This window comes from Lithobates pipiens, unplaced genomic scaffold, assembly GCF_037356315.1.
Source record: "Lithobates pipiens isolate NorthernLeopardFrog02 unplaced genomic scaffold, aLitPip1_a1.2 Scaffold_8, whole genome shotgun sequence".
NCBI lineage: Eukaryota > Metazoa > Chordata > Amphibia > Anura > Ranidae > Lithobates > Lithobates pipiens.
The window spans coordinates 577046304-577066370 of record NW_027507903.1 but is presented as its reverse complement, the minus strand read 5'-3'; positions in this window follow the sequence as shown (position 1 = coordinate 577066370).

Genomic DNA, 20067 nt, shown 5'->3' with positions numbered 1-20067 from the left:
CACAACGATGTACGTCGGCAGAATGGCACGGGCAGGCAAACTGGTGTACAGGTACGTTCAGTTGAATTTGCCGCCCTGCCATCACGTGTGCACCGCCGGCGGCGCGCCGGTCGGGACCCCCCTGAGTCCTAGGACACACTTAACTCCTACACTGCCACCCCCTGGTTAACCCCTTCACTGCCAGTGCCATTTACACAGGAATAACAACGGTCCCAAAAAGTGTCCGCCATAATGTTGCAGTCACAATAAAAATCGCTGATCGCCGCCATTACTAGTAAAAAAAAAAAATTATTAATAAAAATGCCATAAAACTATCCCATATTTTGTAAACGCTATAAATTTTGCGCAAACCAATCAATAATCGTTTTTTTTTTTTTTTTCATTTATTTTTTTTTTTTACCAAAAATATGTAGAAGAATATGTATTGGCCTAAACTGAGGAAACATTTTTTTTTTTCCATATATATTTTTGGGGGATATTTATTATAGTAAAAAATAATGCGTTTTTTTTTTTTCCAAGATTGTCTCTCTTTCTTTTTTTGTTTATAGCGCAAAAAATAAAAACCGCAGGGGTGATCAAATACCACCAAAAGAAAGCTCTATTTGTGGGGAAAAAAGGACGTCAATTTTGTTTGGGAGCCACGTTGCACGACCTCGCAATTGTCCGTTAAAGAGACGCAGTGCTGAATCGCAAAAAGTGGTCTGGTCATTGGCCTGCAAAATGGTCCGGTCTGAAAGAGGTTAAGAGAGCTGTGGGCGGAAGTGTCATTTTGACGTCGCTCCCACCCTGCAATGATATGGACATGGGTGGTGGCCATCTTCCCCTCACTCGCCTCCATGCCAAGTAGGAGGAACATGCGATTGCCTCCGCAGCTGCCGCCGCTCAGGTAAGCGGCGGAGGGAGGGGGAGCCCCTCTCCCACCTCCGATAAAAGTGATCTTGCGGTGAATCTGTCAGAGACCACTTTTATCTGAAAGCGGACCGCCGGCCAAAGAAGAGGATACCGGGGTTATGGGCTTTCTCCTGCCACAACAACGATCTTCCTCTTCAAAGTTAGGTCGTATGTTGGCGTGCGGTGGTCCGTGAGTGGTTAACCACTTGCTTACTGGGCACTTAAACCCCCCTCCTGCCCAGACCAATTTTCAGCTTTCAGCGCTGATGCACTTTGAATGACAATTGCGCGGCCATACAACACTGTACCCAAATGAAATTTTTAGCATTTTTTTTTTCTCCACAAATAGAGCTTTCTTTTGGTGGTATTTAATTACAGCCGGGAGTTTTATTTTTTGCTAAATAAACAAAAAAAGATGCAAAATAAAAAAAAAAAAATTTCTTAGTTTGTTATAAAATTTTGCAAACGGGTCATTTTTCTCCTTCATTGAAATGCGCTGATGAGGCGGCACTGATAGGCACAGATAAGGCGGCACCAATAGGCACAGATAAGTCAGTACTGATGGGCACAGATAAGGTGGCACGGATGGGTGGCACGAAGGGGCACTGATAGGTACCACTGATAGATGGGACTGATGGGCACTGGTAAATGACACTGATGGGCACGGATATGTGGCACTGGGGTGCAACACTGTTGTTGAGGCAGATTGTGGGCACTGATGGGTGGCACTATGGGCACTGACTTTTTTATTATTTAGGTGGCACTGGGCACTGATAAGCTGGCCGTGAGCGGGACTGATGTCCCTCTCACGGCCGCCGGTGATCGGCTTTTTTTTTTCCCCTCGCGCTGTCAGGAAAAATAGCCAATTATCGGCTCTGTTGTGTCACATGATCAGCTGACATTGGCTGACAGCTGATCGCGTGGTAAGGGATCGGGATCGACCCCTTGCTCCGATCCGTGATCAGGCGAGTCTCGTAGACTCGCTGATCGCAGAGCGCGCCGCGCACGCCCCCTGAGGCGCGCAGGCCTCTCGTGCAAAGTAGGTCCGCGCTGCAGCCGTCATTCGGCTATAGCTCGGATCTCTAGTGGTTAAAGAAGTGTAAATGATCAAAAATCTGCTCTACAGTTAATTCATCTGTTACATAGTGACAATGTTCTGTCCCTGACTTCCAGTTGTGCTCTTGTGCTGTCACCCTGACACACAGGCTTTCAATAAACACTATGACTTGCAATTTCAACGCACATTACACAGGAATGGTTCAATCAGGAAACCCACTCTGAGAAAATCCTGCTGGTGAATCCAGCTTTCACTATCTTACCATGGTTGCTTTGATGCACGCCCTACAAGAGCACACTAGAGAAGTAGGCCGGAAATGGGGCAGCCACAATGGAGCTACATTTGGAAATTTCTGTGTGTTTTAGCAGCGCCTGTATCTTAGCCAAACTTGGATTCACCAAAAACTGTGAGTATTATATTTGCATTTTTCAAAGCAGTAGTATTCAATTTACAAGTAATGAAAGTGTCCCTTTTAAAACAGTTAGGTCTTTTTTTTTTATTAATCTTACCAGTTCTTCAGGGGAAAATTATGCTCCACCCTAAAGTGGAACTTCCGCTCATGGGATCCCCCCGCCCCCCTCCGGTATTACAATTGCCACCTTTCGGGGGGGGGGGGGCTCGCGCATGCGCAGTAGGGTTCCCGACGTGAAGCCGAAGGGCTATACTGCCGGGTTCCCTTAACCACAATGGCGGCGGCAGCACCTGACAGCTGATGGAAACATCAGCTGCGGTGCCGACATTGAGGGACTGCAGGACAGATAAGTGTCCATTTATTAAAAGCCAGCAGCTGCAGTATGTGTAGCTACTGGCTTTGAATTTTTATTTTTTTCCCGGAACACCACTTTAAGGGGCTGCACCCAGTCTGACAGAAGTGTCTGTCGTAGGAGCATGACCAAAAAAGTTTTGCCGAGCAGCACCCTGGTCGGTGTGTTCTGGCAGAGGTGTCCCCCTATCAGAACACAATAGCTCAGTGGGGGAGATCGATATACTAACATCGGATAGTTAGTACAGCAGCTCCTCCTTCAGTTTTTTTTTTTTTTTTTTTTGTCAGCCCGCTGGGTACAACAAATACAAACTGTTAGTGTGTGCCTAGCTTTAGAAGAGTCCAATGCTTGCCAGCACTAAGCTGATGTTTTTCTAGAGAGCTTCACATTTTTAGTTAGCCCCATATGAAGCACTCATACAATTCTGGAGAGTATAAAGGTTGATATCGGCATACTACAGGCTTGAATTGTGACGACCATAGGTATACCAGGCTGCATATTTTGGTATGTTATCTGAGGAGGTCTATGCTATCTTTTTCTACTTTATTTGATTTAGGGATTGTCAATGACCTCTCTCAAACCGAGTGCTCAGTGGAAGGATCTTCTTTGCCTGGATCTTCTACCTGAAAACATGAAAAGGGTTACAACCCTATCTAAAACATAAAAAAAATTGCTGGAGTTCCACTTTAAGTTGCCAAAGCACTTGTGTAGCAATTTATATACAGTACCTCCCATGTTTTAAAAGAAAAACAGTTTATTCATTTACTTTCTAGCAGCTCAAGTGATAGCCATAAATCTTTGCTAATTGTGAATCTGCTCGATTTGGGATGTACCGTATGCAGGCCAAAGACAGGTCAAAAAACAAAATGAAAATCCTAGTCGATTACCAGATGGTTTGTTTTTTACATCATTGATGTTCCATGTGCGAAATGCGATTTTTGTGCCACAATCGAAAGTGCCTGATCCAACATGCTGGATTTTTATTTAGAAAAACTAAAATTATGGCACAATTGTATGCACCATATTTGTTTTTTGATCAACAGAACATTTGGTTTTCGACTCGTCTATTGCAGGCCATAGATTATGTGATTTTTCTTTCCTACAACCACGAGTTGCAGGTAAGAAAGAACACTTGATTTCTCCATTAACACAGCTATTGTGCTCTCCTGGCAAGGGAGCGTGGGAAGCCATCCCTGCTGAGAGAACACAGTGATTATTGCAAGCGGCTATAGCCACTGGCAATAATAGCATGCTAGAAATCCGACATGCAGGTTGTACCCAAGTCGATCGATGGAGCGACTTTGGTGCAGTCAGCCTTACTCATATATGGATCAAATCCTGGCTGATCCCTGCTGAACTGGCCGAAATTGGAACTACCTATGGCCAGCTATAAATTTAGCAGATCTATTTGTTCATCTCTACCTGGCATTGATGTTTTGTTATAAGGAGAAAATAGTTACCTGAATGATTCAGATAATCAGGTGATATTTAAAAACTGTACATTTCATCATTTCTAGTATGTAACTCACCAACTCAGATGTGAAAGGCAGCCATGAAATATCAGCCTAACAAAAGCAGATTACTTCAGTAACAAGCTGAGGTAAGTGAACATTTTTATACTTGTGCTGTAAAGCTTCACAGCAAAATAATTTTTATTTTTCTGTTTGGCATATACTGTAAGTACACAATAACCACCTCAGTATCGCTCTATTGTAAAAAAAAAAAAAAAATGTTGGGGAGGTGAATGTGTATTTCTGGAGTGACCTTTATAAAAGGCTCTTAAAAAAAAAAAAAACACTTGTCCATGTGAATGAGCTGTCTCAATGGGGTTAATTTACAATAACTGTAGAGTGCAAAATCTGGTGTAGCTCTACATAGAAACCAATCAGCTTCCAGTTGTTTGGTATCTATTTACTCAGCGTAAAAAAAAAAAAAAAACATGTCACGCTTTATAATTGAACGCACTCGTGAAATGACGACAAAATTTGGTACCTAAAAATCTCCATAGGCGACACTTTAAATTTTTTTTTGTTTACGGTTACCAGGTTAGAGTTAGAGGAGGTCTAGGACTAGAATTATTGCTCTCGCTCTGACGATCACGGCGATACCTCACGTGTGATTTGAACACCGTTTACATATGCGGGCACTACTTCCTAATGTGTTTTCTTTGCTGCGCGAGCTCACAGTGATGAGGCGGTTTTGAAATGTGTTTTTTTTTTTTTATTATTATTATTATTTATTTTATTTATTTTTATATTATTCAATTGTGTTTACAAAAAAAAATTGATCACTTTTATTGCTGTCACAAGGAATGTAAACATCCCTTGTGACAGTAATAGGTGGTGACAGGTACTCTTTATGGAGGTATCGGGCTCTGAAAGACCCCAAATCCCTCCTTTTGCACTTCAAAGTATTCAGATCACCAAAAACTGTGTATCTAAATACTGTATATTTTTTTAAATCCGGCACCATTGGCAGCCGAGTAAACGGTATAACAACCAAGCAGCTTTTGGCTGCGTCGGTTGTTATCCTCGGAAAGCCGATCGCCCGCTCTAAACAACGGTACCGGGAACTATCACAGCATTGAAAAATGGCCCGTTAAGGAAGGGGTATATACAAGTTGGTGCGCAAGTGTATTTATTAAAAGTATTTATAAAACGCCATCAATTTACACAGCGATAGATTATAAATATATACATACACAGTATCTCACAAAAGTGAGTATGCCCCTCACATTTTTGTAAATATTTTATCTTTTCATGTGACAACACTAAAGAAATTACACTTTGCTACAATGTAAAGTAGTGAGTGTACAGTAGGGTTGCCACATTTTCTTCAACTCAAACCCAAAGACTTTTGCGGCGCACAGCAATTTTTTCTTTATAGTATAAACTATACATATATTTTGCTACTAAATAACCTTTCTAATCATATGAAGTTAATAACAAGAGTCCCCCTTTTACATCTGAACTCACAAAGTTCCCTTTCACTGTGAGGGGGACTCTGCAGACTCTGATGTAAGGGAGAACTCTGGGGCCTCTAACATAAAAATTCTCTGTGAACCCTGATTTAAGGGGGTACACTGAGAACTCTGATGTACGGAGAGGACTCTTATGTAAGGGGGGACACTATGGCTTCTGGTGTAAAGGGGGACTCTGATGTAAGGGGTGCTCTGAGAACCCTGATTTGCCTTAGGGTACTTACTCAGAGGCAAGAGAGAGAAAGGAGAGACAGTCACGGATGGATGGTGAGCTCCCTCACCCCTTGGCAGTCAGCACCTCTCATCCAGATGGATCTAAGGCTTCTGGACTTCAAATTTCGGCCCTCACTTTCCTTTTCTGAGACAGTGTCGGGGATTGGAGTGTGGGCAGACAAAGAGGGGTGGGGGGAGAGGTGCAGATCAAGCCCTCTCTCCTCTCCCGTCTGTTTGGGTGGGGGGGGGGGTTATAAGTGCTGGCTTTGGGCAGTGTGAAAGAGTGTAACAGACACTCTCAGCTGCAGTCAGCAGCCCTGCTGAGAAGCCATCGTCTAGTCTAAATAATGTCTCTGGATTTCAGACCATCTGAAACCTGGACACGTGATTCCAAACACAAACTGTCTGGGTGAATCCTGGACAGAAGGCAACCCTAGTGTACAGCTTGTATAACAGTGCAAATTTGCTGTCTCCTCAAAATAACTCAAAACACAGCCATTAATGTCTAAGCCGCAGGCAACAAAAGTGAGTAAACCCCCAAGTGAAAATATCCAAATTGGGCCCAAAGTCTCAATATTTTGTGTGGCCACCATTATTTTCCAGCACTGCATTAACACTCATGGGCGTGGAGTTCACCAGAGCTTCACAGGTTGCCACTGGAGTCCTGTAGTAAAAAATGGGCATTTTTTTCCTGCCAGTAAATGCTAGTGAAAGAAAAAGGTTGCCAGTAAAAAAAATATGGCTGTGACGTTTGACCGAGACCACCGAGGGCCTGCTACAGTGTGTTCTGACTGTGCCAGCAGTGTGTCACGTGAAGTCATGGTCCAAGGGAACGGAACTGCATAAGCCTCATGTGCAGGTCTGTGGAATGGGAGGAAGGAAAGCCAGGAGTGGACTGAAGGGACCACCTGGTATGGAGAGAGAGGGTGACTGTGACTCAGGAGGGAAGGTGTCATGTTGGTGAGGTGCCATAATCTGTGCTACTGCACACTGCTGTCAGTGTCACTGTGAGTCAATTGTGTGTGTGTGTGTGTGTGCGCCACCCATTGTTGATTCCTGTCCCTAAGCTACTTATTTCCTACATCGAAAATAAAATAAGTAATATGTTTTTGCCTTAATATCTACCTTAAATCGCTTTGCTAATTGCATATTGTACTTGTTTGTAGCCTAAATACTGAAATTTGCACTTAAAACTGTAATTTTGTAACTTTTAAATATGCCAGTAAAAACTTGACTGTGCCAGTAAATTTTGGGTGTCGTGTCATTAAGTTTCAATCTGGTAGGTTGGCAACACTGCCCCAGACCGTGACACTCCCACCACCATGCTTGACTGTAGGCAAGACACACTTGTCTTTGTACTCCTCACTTGGTTGCCGGTGTTTCATCACATATGGTGACCCATCACATTTGGCTACGCAAGTGACGATCCGCTGAGAAATTTCGCGCTGCGCATGTGGAATTTGACGATATGCTTTCCAAACGTTTTTTCAACAATACGGAGCAGAGAAACTGTCAGATAATGTCATGGAAGTGACGTTACAGACAAGCTCTTCTTCTGTATAATTGATTGTAAGACACCACTTTGCAACAGGGCCCCTCGCGGACTTGCCTTGCTCGCCACGCTTCGGGCACGGCCTCGATTCACTCGGCATAATTCTAATCTAACTCTATGTCCAGTTGGATGGTGGGGCTTGAACGTTTATCTTGGTCTCATCAGACCACAGGACATGGTTCCAGTAATCTATGTCCTTAGTCTGCTTGTTTTCAGCAAACGGTTTGTGGGCTTTCTTGTGCATCATCTTTAGAAGAGGCTTCCTTCTGGGACGACCAATAGGATACCTAACGCAATTGCGTGTTAACTCGCAACATTTCACACATTAGCACTCCGCAAATGGATGGTATGAAGCACATGCACCTATGGCAACATGTGCTTAAGTATTTACATGCACTGTAAACTTGCTGTGGCCAGGAAGTCACTATTAGCTGTGGTGACAGTGAAAGTGCTCAGAGGTAAACATAATTACCCTATTATTTGAAATGATCTATTATGCCATATATTAAAGGTAAAATGTTATCTAAAATGTAATTAATGTGTTGGAAATCATGATTGTGTTAAACCATCCAGCCCCTCCCCCTCATGTTCAGCTAAGCACCGCCCCCTCTTTGCAGGCGTGTCATTGCGAGTGGAGAATGAACGTGCGAGGGAAGAGGCACCTATTCATTCTTTTCACAATCTGGGTAATATAAGGTATCACCTGACCAGGGCAGGACTTAGGGTGGTGGGGGCCCCTGGGCTTGAGTTACTTTCGGGCCCTACCTTCCATACATTACAGTATTTATCGGCGTATAACACGTGCCGCCGTATAACACGAACCTCAAGTTTAGGAGGGAATTTTAAGGAAAAAAAACTTTTAGGAGGGAAGTTTAAGGGAAAAACTTACATTTATATGCCCATCAATGCAGCCTTATCAGTGTCCATCTGTAGCCTTGCCCATCCTTCTGCAGCCTTGTCATTGCAGTCTTGAAGTTTAAAAATGGCACGTCAAGATACAGAGTCCTGTGTATCTCGGTGGCTGTCGGGTCCTCGGCAGTGTAGCAACATATTCGGCGACCCATTGCAGTTTGCTATGGAAGTGGCGTTCCGTTGCCGCCATCTTTCCACACCCCACACTCGTCCACAGTAAGAATACACTATGAAGGGGTAAAGCGGACATGTTGTTACACCCACCAGAGTTTTTCATTTTACATGTATTTATAACAGTAAAGTCAATTTATATAGTGAAATACAGGACTTAGAACTCCGTCTGACTACTTAGATCTTGAATTTTAAAAGCAGCGGCAACCCTGCCCATCTCACAGGTTTGCTAATCTGACAGAAGTTCGCTGCTTTTAAAATTCAACATCTAAGTAGTCAGACGGAGTTGTAAATCCTGTATTTTACTATATACTAACTTTAATGTTATAAATACGTCTAAAATGCAAAATTCCGGTCGGTGTAACAACATGTCCGCTTTACCCCTTCTTAGTGTATCCTTACTGTGGACGAGTGTGGGGTGTAGCAAGATGGCGGAGACGGAATGTAACTTCCGCAGAAAACTGCAATGGGTCGCCGAATATGTCCTTACAGTGGCTCTCAGGTCCTCTCGCAGTCCTGAGCGGAGCTGAGAGTAGCTGAGTGTACTCTGCTCGGCTCACAGTCACGCCCAGTCCCTGTGTTATGTCCATCATAGGGCGGGAATGGGCATGACTGTAAGCGGAGCCGAGCTGAGTACACTTGGCTATGTATCTCGGTGGGGCCCGTGGGGCCCCCTAATGGGCAGGGGCCCATGGGCTTGAGCCCAGTCAAGCCCAATGGTAAGTCCTGCCCTGCACCTGACAGCTTATGCTGACTACTCTAAAAAATTATTAGTTTACATGGTCTTTCAGTAACGTGGTGCACAGGACAATGGTGTTCATTCAGCCGTAGTAGACCAGCTTGCTTTTGTTTAACTGCACTGACCTGCTACAGCAACTTTATTGTTGGTTGTTGTGGGTTGTGGGTTAATTCATATCACATCAAAAAGTTTGCATTGTTAAACAAACCTTATTTCAGATAGGCAAAAACCAGAAATCTAGGAGCAACACTAGACAACAAAATTAGAGCATTGCTAATTATTAACATTGATAAATCAGGAAATCCATTTATTTAACTTTTAAAGCTTAACTTTGGGAAATAAAAAAAGTTACCCTTGCAGTGGGCCCTACGGCACACTGGGGGTTAGCTGCTCGTTTTACATAGGGGATGCTGAAGATAATATGCTTACATTATTCCTCACTCTTCTAACAGCTGGTGCTTTTTTCTGATGTCTTGGGTTCTGGGCAAGCCCTCGGCGACATCGTGTACAAGGCAAAACTCCTGGTTCTGCCTTGTACATGAATGTGAAAAATATATCCGTGCTTAGAAATAAAAAATAAAAAATTAATTAGAAAAAAAACAGCAGCTGTGCACTATAACCCAGATACCAGATACAAATAATGTTTAAATAAAGTGCAGCGCTAGAACAATAGAGTGCAATTCTTATGAATGTGCAAAAACAACTATGTTTATAATAAAATGCAATCCTGTACAATCCTTTACATATCAACAGTGTAAACACATCTAAATGATAAAAACGATAAAAAATATGCACTGTATGCATTGCATGTGAAAGATGTTGTGCAAATAGCAAAAAGTTCATATGCAGCTGAGTTTGACCCTTAAAAATCTCTATAGACGACGTTTAAGAATTTCTACAGGCTACCAATTTTGAGTTACAGAGGAGGTCTTTTGCTAGAATTATTGCTCTTGCTCTAACGATCACAGCAATATCTCACATGTGTGGTTTAAACACCGTTTTTCATATGCGGGACTTGCGTATGCGTTGGCTTCTGCGTGCGAGCTCGGTGGGATGGGGCGCTTTAAATTTTATTTATTTTACTTTTTTTTTTTTTTTTTACACTGTCTTTTAAAAAAAATAAAAAAAAAAATAAGTCCCTTTTATTCCACTTACAAGGAATGTAAACATCCCTTGTAATAGAAAAAAAGCATGACAGGACCTCTTTAATGTGAGATCAAGGGTCAAAAAGACCTCAGATCTCACATTTACACTTAAAAGTCATTAAAAAAAATTCCCCTTTTTAAGACCATCGGGCGGAAGTGACTTTTGATGTCGCTTCCGTCATCCAATGGTATGGAGCCGAGTGGGGGCCATCTTTTCCTCACGTGACTCCATGCCTCAGAAGGGAAAGGACCCAATAGTCTCAGCCTCTCCCGACAGCTCCGGAAGCGCAGAGATCACCGGTGAGCCTCTTCTACCACCGATGAAGGTGATCTTTAGGAGAATCTGCTGCAGAAACCACTTTTATCTGAAAGCAGACCGCCCGCTGTTTAAAAAGATACCAGGGTCATGGCAGCTATCTGCTGCCATAACAACGGTATTCAACGTCAAACAGCCGACGTACAATGCCGGCTGGCGATCTGTAACTAGTTAATAAAAATAGTGCAATTATATCAGATTGTAAATTTCAGAGCATATTGCAATCCAAACGATTCCTTTGAAATTCAGAAGATCGCGCATGCGCAGTAGCATGTGTACGTATCTGTCCCCATGATCATTTCGTCATAATTTGACATCATCAGGCATTTATGACGAAACTATCATCGGAACAGATACATACACCCACTACTGCACATCCCTGTTTCCTGGGGAAAGTCTCCGTGGTTAGGGGTCTTTTCCTGGGTGAATTGGTATCCATTGATTCTTCCTGCATTACAGCACACTCTCCAGTTTTGGGCCCCTTTCACATGGGCGCCTCCATTCTGTGGAATCTGCCGGCGGAGGACAGGTTCATCTCTGCTCACTGTGCAGAGCGGAGACAGACAGAGACAGTCCCGCTCTCCCCTATGGGGAAATCAGGTGAAAACGGACCACCTGTCTGTTTTCATCTGATCAGATCCTATTTGCCAGATTTATGGAAAAAAGAACCACCATCCATCTGGATTTTGCGGACTGGATCTTATTGGATAGCAGTGGATGTCAGCGGACATGTCATCACTGACATCCGCCGCTTCATAGGGGAGACTGGAGGGTCCTATCAGGCCCACCTAAACAAACTGACAGGAGGACCTGATCAGACAGCCCATGTGAAAGGGGCCTAAGTCATACACTATTTCAATCCAAAATGGTGCTGCTGGAGCGGCCTACGCGATAGACCATGTTGGCACACAGGCTGCTCCAGCTGCCCCGTTTTGAGTTGATGCTTATTAGGGATGAGCCAGCAATTTGACTCGAACATCGGATGTTCGTTTTTTCTAAAGTGAACCGAACATATGGGGCGTTTGTGGGAAATTCTAGCTCCACGGTACGCCCTATAATGCACTGCGAGATCGCAGTGCATTGCTGTATGATTGGCCAAAGCATGCACCTGACCTGCATGCTTTGGCCAATCACAGTGCACTCTGCTGAGAGAACCATAATTGGCCAAAGGCAATTTGACCAATAAGCTACCTAGTGGCCGTGTGTAGTGTTGTTGGCGTGGACAGAGAGCTTGAGTTAGCTTAACCACTTAAGCCCCGGACCAATTGTCAGCCTAAGGACCAGAGGTCTTTTTGCAATTTCGCACTGCACTGCTTTAACTGGTAATTGCGCGGTCATGCAATGTTGTACCCAAACAAAATTTGCGTCCTTTTCTTCCCACAAATAGAGCTTTCTTTTGATGGTATTTGATTGCCTCTGCGAGTTTTATTTTTTATGATGTAAAAGGAAAAAGACTGAAAATTTTGAAAAAAAACTGATATTTTCTACTTTTTGTTATAAGAAAAATTGAATAAACTAAATTTTAGTCATACATTTAGGCCAAAATGTATTCAGCCACATGTCTTTAGTTAAAAAAAAATGTCAATAAGCGTATATTTACTGGTTTACGCAAAAGTTATAGCGTCTACAAACTAGAGTACATTTTCTGGAATTTACACAGCTTTTAATTTAAGACTGCCCCCAAAGGGATAAAAGCGCCCATGATACCGCATTTTCAAACCACCTTTTTGCTTTTTCAGGTGCTTTGGAAGTATTGCCCATTTATTCCAATGGGCAGGGGTGGTTTGGGAGTGGTGCAAAGACCACTCCAAAGATGCTGCTTGCAGGACTTTTGCCATCCTGCAAGCACACCACCCCAGTGTGAAAGCTTTCAAACCGGGGTGGCTTGAGAGGCAGTTTTCAGGCTCATTACAGGCGCTAAAATAAAAAACTGTCGTTGTACTAATGACTGGACGTTAGCACAACAATCTTCCCTGCTCAGCTGTCGTGTGCTAACAGCACTCCCCGCCAGAACACTCCAATAGCGCTGACTGGGAGCCGGTAGGACTGTCTGGCATACACATGATGGGCCGAATGTCGGACAGTTTTTATTGAACTGGCTGATGTCAGCCGGCATTCAGCCCGTGTGTCCGGGGCTTAAGGGTTTGGTAACTCACGGTCCATATTAAGTAATGTACAGAGTTCAGGGATCAGGTCAGGAGTAAGTAACTCATAGACTAAACCTAGTGTCCCCCATGTCTGTAATCCATGGCTTGCATAATGAGAATGGAGCCTGCGGGAAGTAAGTAAAATTAAGTTCAACTTTAACACGTTAATGCATTTTCAAAAGAAATTTTTAATATTTTTAACTCTGCAGCCTTCAGAATACCTGGTGGTCCTGCCATGAAGGTCCCTTATGCAGGCATTAGCTGTTATTGGGTGACAGCACTTCTACCTGGATTTTCATCCAGTGGAATATTCTTTAGCTACAATGCTGACACACATTGCACAGGCATGTTCCGCTTTTGTCACTGTACAAAAACCTGCCCTTAGAAATATCGTGCAGTGGCTGTTTAAATGCACGCATGTTGGCAACAAGTGGTTACACAGAGGATGTAGGGGATTAGCATGGCTAATAGTAATAATAGGCTGAACCCAGCTAAAGCCCCATACACACTATTAGATTTTCTGCAAATTTTTGTCTTTAGATTTACCCAAAACAATATAATATGAGGTCAAACCTTAAGAGTTTCAATTTGTATGCAATCAGGCAGGCCCTTGCACTACATGGTTTTGGTAAATCTGAAGACAAAAATCTGTATCAAATCTAATAGTGTGTATGGGGCTTAAGTCATAATTACAATTAACAATTACTTAAAGACCTCTATCACCCATGTGCTGTTTGACTGGAAGACTTGGTTACCTGTAACTCTATAATTGCAGGTTTGAGCTCATTGAATTTCAGAAGAATAGGTTAGCGTGTTGTGCTCAATGTCAAGATAATAGTGTTCATAGGAGCTATCTATTTAAATGACAAATTGTCCTATGTGACTAGAGAATACCTGAAGAGGTATGCGAAAAGTATCTAAATCATGTTCACACAAAAAACACTTCTTTTTTTATCTCTGTACATTCCATTCTCTGAAAAACCAGGACTGCAACTACACAGTGACTCAGCAATTCAGGTCCATGTTCTGTGTGCAAAAACTTCCTTGTATGCAGTTAAAAAAAAAACTCACTGGGAGGGGCTGTACATAGCAAGATGATATAAAGATAAGGAATGACAGGGATAGTTTGAAACTGTCAGATAACACCTTACTGAATAACAATGCAGAGATGTGCAGTAACCCGCACCAATAAGGTTAGCCATCATCACTTCCCATATTGGACGTAAACAGATGCATCAGGGTTTTTGCTTTTGACATTGGTTTGTGAAGCATTTCTGATGTGCATGCAGCAACATACTCATTGCATATATACTCTCACTGGCCACTTTATTAGGTACACCTGTTCAATTGCCAAAACTGATAGTAAACAAGTTGAGCCCTCCTATACTTGTATTACAACCACTGCTCTTCTGGATCAAAAACTGTGAAACCTGAAGCTGCCACTTAAACTAAATACATTTATAAACAGTATTGAGTCCTCAATACAACCTGCATAGATACTGGACTAATAGTGGCGCTGAAAAACCTTAAAAAAAAAAATAATAATAAAATCAATAAATACATACACCTATGTGACTTGTACGTGGAGTCACACTTCTATGTGTTCCCCACACCCTCAGAAAAGGTGATCCGTGACAACCTTATTAATGACAATAATAAATACAGTTTCTCAACGAAAAATCAAACGAACATTCAGTGATGCTGAATTAATCTCCAATAATGCTCTACTAATATCACTCTGTGATAGGTGAAGAAACGGTATTTAAAACAGTGAAAACAAAATCTTTAACATGAACAATTTCTGTGCACATAAAATGTCCTTGTAACACAAACAATCCAATGATGTGTATCCAGTAAATTTTCTTTTTATGCTTCCACCACACCTCCGTGCAAGTGATTCCACTCCCCGTAGGAAACGCACTCACCAGCTACATATGCCTCCCACTCTCATGTTTTGGCTAAACCACTTTTAAACCACACCAAAAAGGGTTTATGATGATTCCGATCTCCAGCTGTAAATTCACAGAATTATGCCACATGTAATTAAAAAAAGTGCTCCACTAGTGTATTACCATAAAACCAAATGTAATAAAAAACGTGATCCAACACTATTGCACTCACATGAATCAAAGGTAAAGCAAACTGAAAATTCTCACAGCAAACTAAACTTCCATGCAATGTTCAAGTGATGTATTGCGGTCACGGCGGACCCAAGGCGTGCAGTGGCCATATAGTACTTTTACCCACTCCTCAGACCCGAGCTTCCACTTCCTGGTGCGGCGTCTTGTGTCACAGCGTATTACGCCACGCGTTGTTGCTTGCCGTACAGCCACGCCCCTAACAACGTGTGACATAATATGCTGTAACACAAGACGCTTCACCAGGAAGTGGAAGCCTCGGGTCTGAGGAGTGGGTGAAAGTACTATCTGGCCACTGCACACCTTGGGTCCACCGCGACCGCAATACATCACTTGAACGTTGCATGGAAGTTTTGTTTGCTGTTAGAATTTTCGGTTTGGTTTACTTTTGATTCATGTGAGCGCAATAGTGTTGGATCACGTGTTTTTTTTTTTTTTTTTTTTTTAATTACATTTGGTTTTACGGTAATACACTAGTGGAGCACTTTTTTTAATTTACATGTGGGGTAATTCTGGGAATTCACGTCTGGAGATTGGAATCGTCATAAACCCTTTTTGGTGTGGTTTAAAAGTGGTTTAGCCAAACACGAGAGTGGGAGGCATATGTAGCTGGTGAGTGTGTTTCCTACAGGGAGTGGAATCACTTGCACGGAGGTGTAGTGGAAGCATAAAAATAAAATTTACATGATGCACATCATTGGATTGTTTGTGTTATAAGGGCTTTTTATGTGCACAGAAATTGTTCACGTTTTAAAGATTTTGTTTTCACGGTTTGGAAAGACTGTTTCTTCACCTATCACAGAGGGATATTAGTAGAGCATTATTGGAGATTAATTCAGCATCAATGAATGTTTGTTTGATTTTTCGTTGAGAAACTATTTATTATTGTCATTAATAAGGTTGTCACACATCACCTTTTCTGAGGGTGTGGGGAACACTCCACGTACATGTCGCATAGGTGTATGTATTGATTTTATTATTATTTTTTCTTAACGTTTTTCAGCGCCACTCTTGGTTCACTATCTATACACCTGTTCAATTGCTTGGTAAAACAAATTGCTAATCAGCCAATCACATGGCAGCATTTAGGCAAAAAAAAAGATGTCTTGCGGAAGTTCAAACCGAGCATCAGAATGGGGAAGAAAGGAGATTTAAGTGACTTTGAACGTGGCAGGGTTGTTGGTGGTAGGCGGGCTGCTCTGGGTATTTAAAAAAAATCTGCTGATCTACTGGGATTTTCACACACAACCATTTCTAGGGTTTACAGAGAATGGTCTGCAAAAGAGAGCATATCTTGTGAGTGGCAGTAGTGTGGATGAAAATTCCTTGTTGATGTCAGAGGAGAATGGGCAAACTGGTTTGAGATAATAGGCAACAGTAACTCAAGGCATGTAGAATATCATCTCTGAATGCACAAAACATCAAACCTTGAAGGGCTACAGCAGCAGAAGACCACACCAGGTGCCACTCCTGTCAGCTAAGAAACTGAAGCTACAATTTGCACAGGCTCACCAAAACTGGATAGAAAGAAAGGGAGAAAATTACTGCGCTATAAAAAAGTGAAAGAAAATTTACATAAAGCAGCTACAAACGAATGAGACAAAAATTCATATGACAAAAAAGGGAAAAAATGTAGCGCTAAAAAATGTGAAATAAATCAGTGGTATATTCAATGTAAATAAGTCCACTAGAAGTCCATCTAGAAGGATAGTGAGGCCACCATGGATCCGAGGTCAATTGCAAGCAGGGGAAGACACCAGCCAACTGTACTTCAAAGGATAGTGACATCCACACAGGTAGATATGATTAAACACTCTTACCAGAGATGATGGACCTGTGTGTCAGCGACACCAGATCTAACAAGCATGGAACGAAAACAGGTCATACGGGATCCTCCGTCAGCATCGATCGATGTATGTCATCTGGGAAATCCAAAGGGCCAAAAACAGGGTACCGAGGAGGTCTAATGTAGATGTATTTCTCAGAGTGGTCAATGCATTCATGGAGCAAATGTCATGAAAAACATAAAAAGACACGCTACCAATGGTGTAGGTCAAAAAATATATTGTGGCGTTTTTATTTGCAAAAAATACCAGCAACTTGACAAAATTACAGCAACAAAGAATAATAAAAATAAAGTAATAAAAATAGTGATCACATAATTCTTAAAAGCAATATGGAAAGCATAAGAAGCAGTTTTTTCCAAGGTGGACTTCTACCGGGGCATCAAACGGCTCCCCCATATTGCTCAACTATAAATACACATACCCTAGCTGTATACACCAATGACATCACTTCCTGAATGGTCAATGAGCATAGTGGCCAATGAAAGGGAATCACTTGTGTCATGACCCGTCATTGGCCGCCAGTATCTAATAAAAATCTGTAAACCGCCGCAAATGCCCGCAAGCATTCTCACCAATCCAAAGAGGCAGTGGCCAACCAATCCCATCTGAGAAGGGAGTCCGGCACAGACCAGTGTTATCCAACCAAAGAGGACTCAACAGGTGACAAACATAACATCAGGGCACCAGCGGGAGACAAGCACAGACGGACCGCAGCCACATGCGTTCCACCCAATGACGAGGTGTGGAGTGCAAACAGCCGCATGACAGCTCACTTCGGCCCACGCGCCACCGCCAATATGGCGTGGAACGCAAGCGGTAAAAAGCGGAAGGGACAACACTTCCGGAGAAAAGGCATGAGACGTAGACAATAGATCTAAAACTGACGTCACTACCGCTTTTAGTTCACCAAAACTGGACAATAGATGATTGAAAACATGTTGCCTGGTCTGACGAGTCTCAATTTCAGCTGTGACATTCAGATGGTAGGGTTAGAATTTGGCATAAACAACATGAAAGCATGGATCCATCCTGCCTTGTATCAACGGTTCAGGCTGGTGGTGTGGGGGATATTTTCTTGGCACACTTTGGGCCCCTTTGTACTAATTGAGCATTGTTTAAATGCCACGGACTACCTGAGTATTGTTGCTAACCATGTCCATCTCTGGTACCCATCTTCCGATGGCTCCTTCCAGCAGGATAATGCACCATGTCGCAAAGCACAAATCCTCTCGCTACTGGTTTCCTGAACATGACAATGAGGTCACTGTACTCCAGTGCCCTCCACAGTCACCAGATCTCATCCAATAGAGCATCTTTGGCATGTGCTAGAACAGAAGATTCGCATCATGGATGCGCAGCCAAGAAATCTGCAGCAACTGCATGATGCGATCATGTCAATATGGACCTAAATCTCTGAGGAATGTATCCATCACCTTGTTGAATCTATACCACAAGGAACTAAGGCAGTTCTGAAGGCAAAAGGGGGCCCAACCCGGTACTAGCAAGGTGTACCTAATAATAAAGGGGCCGGTGAGTGTATATTGCGGGGGGGTCACAGCTTTCCCGAGCTTCAGTCCAGCTAGTGTAGTACTTTTCAGTGCTTTCTACCCACTTTGTATGCAGCAGTGACAGATAATCTAGAAACAATGCTTCCAGGTATAAGCAGTGTACATATGTATGATCATTTCACTTCCAGACCAGGCCTTTTCTAGCACTTTTTGTTTACATGTAAAAATCAGTATTTTTTTCTAGAAAATTATTTTGAACCCCCAAACATATATTTTTTAAACGCAGGGGCCCTTGAAGATAAATTGGTGGTTTTAGTAAATTTTTGTCGTTTTTTGCAATTTTTTGTCACGGTATTTGCAAAGCGGTTTTTCAAACGCAATTATTTTGGAAAAAAATACGCTTTTTGAATTTTAATGCACAAATATGCAATGCATAACCTAATTTGCTTGTAAAATATAAATGTGGCACTAACCCCCAAAGGAGCTGCTGGTTATTTTTGGGCTTACCGTTACCTTCCGTTCTCCTTGTTGCACGTCTAGGGGATGTCCCGTGGTAAATGGCCCAGTAACTTGAAACTGACAATAGATCCACTTGAATGGATTTTATTTGCAAAACTCAGACAATTGAACAGTCTTTCAACTTGGGATCAGAGGGTTGGAAAGGAAAGTTCAGGTACTTTTGGTGTCAAAGTCAAATAAAACGTTGAAGAACTTGCTTAGTTTGGCCTCTATCCAGAGAATAGCCATTCACAACTGGATGATCACTCAGGTTGGACAGTCCCTATCTCACAAGGCCTAGCAGCCAACATGGTGCTTACTCAGGAACAAGTCTCTATCACAGACATTGTAGAAACGTACAAGATAATGTCTCTGCCAGAGACGTAGGAAAACTAAGCTTGAGAACACTTGTGGGATAGCTGGATCTCTCAGCCTGTTTGGCGATATCCACAAGACTGGATTCTCTTGATTACTTCAGCCCTTCCAGGCTCTTGCTAAGAAAACCAACCCGTATGTGGTGTTCTTCTGAAGAGTCCTCCCCTGGAATGCTTGAAGTACACTCTGTCTCTCCTGAACCGGAGACGGCACCCAACTACCTCAGAATCCTTCCTTTAGTTTCCTTGCCTCGGGCTAGCCAGCCCAGAGACATTAAAGTCTGGTGGATCCGCACCCCAGGCCATAGCCTTCCTGGAGGCTGGTCAAGAGGACCAGGACGATGAAGTCAGCACATCATTCTGGACTGGAACAACGAACCACGTGACAGAAAAGCACAGCGAGAGTACCACTCCCACTGGGCGGGCTATGAGAGAGAGTAATTTAAGCACCCAACCAGACCATAGTTCCATGCCTGTCAGAAGATGCCCCGTGGCCAGGCTGAACATCTCACAGTCAAGTCAGACTGATGCTGAGGTTCAATTTAGATAATTGCACCCAAACCAAACTGCAGTTTAGGCAACTTTTAACTTTAGAAAAATGCATAGTGCGTGTTCTTCAGGGGCCGCCGCTACACAAAGATGATGTTACGCCAAGTAAATAGATTTCAAACGTCACGCTTTAAAATTATGCACGCCCAATCAATGGCTACACACAATGTAAATTTTACTATCCATAGGCAACATTTGAAAAGCCTTTACAGGTTACCACTTTAGATCTAAAGAGGAGGTCTAGTGCTAGAATTATTGATAATGGT